Source organism: Panthera pardus, unplaced genomic scaffold (genome assembly GCF_024362965.1).
Source record: "Panthera pardus isolate Hobbes unplaced genomic scaffold, ASM2436296v1 HiC_scaffold_6, whole genome shotgun sequence".
NCBI classification, from domain to species: Eukaryota; Metazoa; Chordata; class Mammalia; order Carnivora; family Felidae; genus Panthera; species Panthera pardus.
Window position 1 is genome coordinate 20,266,508 of NW_026526991.1, and position 3,658 is coordinate 20,270,165.

General features: G+C 44.5%; 1 pseudogene; it reads right to left on the minus strand.

Annotated features, from left to right (window-relative positions):
- Positions 1 to 2,213: 2,213 nt before the first annotated feature.
- Positions 2,214 to 3,264, minus strand: LOC109265221 (anamorsin-like; annotated as a pseudogene).
- Between the last annotated feature and the right edge of the window lie 394 nt (positions 3,265 to 3,658).

The following is a 3,658-nucleotide window of genomic DNA, read 5'->3' on the forward strand; positions in this document are numbered from 1 at the left end:
GGGGAGGAGCCTGGGAGGATCACGTGGGCGGAAAAGCCGACCGAGCAGTCGCAGCCTTCTGGGAAGCGGGCGGGGCCGCGGTGAGTTGATGTTGGAGTAGGCGTGGAATTCTTTTTCTCTTTTCAGGGAAGACTTATAAAAAATATATATGTATTTTTATTATAAAAGAAAATCTCCCTGTCCGTATTATCGACTAACAATCACTACCCTTCACTATGAGCCTTATACCACGCAAAGCTCTTTACATCCAGAATTTTACAGAAAAGCGCAGTGTGAACGCTACATGGACATAATTGAGGTGCATTTTTTAATTTTTTTTTTTACATTTTATTTATTTATTTTTTTTGAGAGAGGGAGAGAGACAGAGTGCAAGTGGGGGAGAGGCAGAGAGAGAGGGAGAAACAATCTGAAGCAGGCTCCAGGCTCTGAGCTGTCAACACAGAGCCCAACGCGGGCTCGAACTCACAAACCTTGAGGTCATGACCTGAGCCAAAGTCTGTGGCTTAACTGACTGAGCCTCCCAGGGGCCTCTGAGGTGCATATTTTTGAGCCCCTTTGGCATACGAAGGAAGCAAGGATGTGCAGCTGGTAAGTGGCAGTCTGGCAGAAGTCTCTGAGCGCCAAAGTCATATTAACCATTACTGTCTGAATAAAATTGAAAAATAGAAAAAGAGTTTTATTTTTTTAATGTTTTACTTATTTCTTAGACAGAGAGAAATAGACAGAGACAGGGACAGAGAGAGAGGGAGACACAGAATCCGAAGCAGGCTCCAGGCTCTGAGCTGTCAGCACAGAGCCGGACACAGGGCTCGAACTCAGGAACCGCGAGAGCATGTGACCTGAGCCAAAGTCGGAGGCTTAACCCACTGAGCCACCCAGGCACCCAGAAAAGGAGTTTTAAAGAAAAATCTTAATTTCATAAGCAACCAGTTAAAATTTGGGTATTTTTCCTACCACTCTTATGTTGTTAAACGTAATTGTACAAGTAGCTGTATGTGTATTTCTTTTTTTCACGTATTTATTCAGCAAGTATTTCTTGAGAATCTACTTGGGCCATGCACTGTTGTGTGAATTGAACAAGACACAATAATAATAGTAATAGTAATAATAATAATAATAATTCTGTTTGGAAGTATTTAGTCTGAGGTGCTTACATCTTAGACAAGGAAAGATATTAAGTAGACAATTGAATACATTCCTGCCCAGAGCTTGGTGTAGAGGTCAGGACTGAAGGTGTGACTTAAATACCTTAAACACTCTTTAACTACTGAACCATGTGGAGTATTTATAAAGCTGTGGAACTGGATGAGATATTTTAGGGAGAGAGCTATGGAAAGGAGGGTAAAGAAGAGAAGAGGACCGAGTTGATCCTTGGAGTGCTCTAACATTTAGCAGTGGCCTGGAAGGGAGATGGGATAGAGAGCCAGTGAAGTAGACACAGACTAGTCTTGGCACGGATGAAGAACCACTGGTCAACTATGCTGAAAGCTAAGGCTGGGGAAGTAGCTGCTGGATCTGACAAGGTGAAGGTCACTGGTGACCTTGACACGTACAGTCCGGTATTGAAGAAAGGAAACAAAATATGCATAGACTGTGGAGGGAATCGGATGAAGAAGTGAAGTAGATCTAAACACTTTCATATTATTATTGGCATTACAACGTCAATATTTTGTATGTCATCATGGGGTTGTAAATATTTTTAACGGCTCCATAGCATTTATGGACTTTTTTTGCAGACGTACACAACTTTAATAACTATAGATTAGCGAAACAATAAGACAGATACAATACAGTAAAATGGGTGAGGTAGAGATAGAAAGGGCAGAAGGACACTGAATATGATCACAGCAACCAATGGTGATTCCTTTGGTGCCCTAAGGAGGTCATGAGACTCTTCACTCATGTCGCCAACAAATAAATGCAAGTTCACCACCAAGTCTGGAAGATAAGTAGTGGCAATAATGCTGAGTTTAGGATAGGGGCAGGGGCCCTCTTTGTCCCAAAGTGTTAATACTCAAGGATGCCCGGGCTCTGAGTGTTAGGTCAGCATTGTGTCATCAGGAGAGGGCCCTCTTCAGGACACTGTCCTATTCCCTAACACTAGGTGGAGAAACAGGTCTCTCCACTCAGAGTAACGAGGCTCCATTATGCTGTGGCCTTTTGATGCATAGCAGCACCGCACACCGCTGTACCTCTTGCCAGCTTCACTCTGTTTACCAAGCACCCTTCCTGCAGATGGATTCGTGTGAAGCAGAGAGTGAGCAAATCTGGAGGAGATGGGAGGAACCACAATGGTGGGATTTGAGGGACAGGAGTTGGCTGGAGGAGCAGGTTTGCACCGCATTGGGTCCCTCCCAGGCATCAGTGAGATTGCTATTGCTCAGGAGTGTCTTCTCCCTAGGTTTGAAGGCTGGCATCCCAAGGTAAGGGCAGCTGGCACAGCAGAAAGCATTACCCAGGTAGAAATTTCTACAAGCCCACTTGGGCTGGAGCTCACTTGTTCCCTTGGCTTCTCTTTCTCCAGTGCTTCTGTGAGGCCACAGGTGCAATTCTTCCTCTTTTTTTCCCCTTCCTCACACAAAGGAGCCCACAGGGAAGCTGAATCTGGCTTCTTAAAATTTTCCAGATCCAGCTGCTCATCTGAGTCAATGAGATCCATGCTTTCATCCTCTATGTCATTGGCTGAGAGGGTCCAAAGCTTGGCTGCTGCAGGGTCCATAGCAGGCTTCATCAGAGGAGAAGACTTCTTGGCAATGGAAAGCTTCAGTTGACTAGAAGAACACACTTCAAAGTTGGGTTTTTGCCGGCAATCTGTAAACAAAGCAAACTGTCACTTTGGTAACAGGTGTTCTTGGACAGACTGTATCTCTTCAGGGTTCAAGGGCTCCTGCTGCAGCTCTTTCACTTCCACAAGACCAGAAAGAGTCAGGGCCAAACACAGATGTTGTCCTCCCTTTGCTATTGTTGACTACAGCTGTCTCTACCAGCTCTTTCAGAAAAAGACATCCACCAGGGCATCTCAGCCCAAATCTCAGCACTGTGCAGAGTAGTGCTTCCAGGAATTACACCCAACAAAATAATGTCAAGGCTAGATTCTTTGTGGGCAGATTGCAACAGCTGGTTGATGTTTTCCACAGACACTTGGCCCTCATTGCTGATTAATGTTTGAAGCTTATCTATCAGATATTTCAGAGCTTCCACCAAAGATGACTTACCCCAGACCACTGCCACAGACTGGCCAGCCAAGATCCCATAAGTTGCCATTCCTGCAGTGCTGATGGACCTAGAAACTGCTGTTCAGGGCTTGCTCCTGGCTTCTGGATTTTTTAATAATAAAGTATGGAAGTGCCCAATATTTGGCTTGCCTCCAGTAAGCTAACTGGCTTTTTTTCTTTAGGTGGTCCTTCGCCTTAATGCATCACAAGTCTCTTAAGGAATTCTGTGAAAGCTGCAGACTTTCTCCTTAGAAAAAAGCAGATAAGCTCATTCACACTGAAGTGTGTAGATGATTGCAGAAAATTAGAAGTCTTCAGTCCCCTGAAGGTAAGAGCCCCCACTCTAAGCAATATTCCCAGCCTATTGCTAAAATCACCCCAGATAATTGTGTCCTTTTCTTTCTCTGTTGTTTATTTTTGATGGTGGAGTTAATGGGACAATA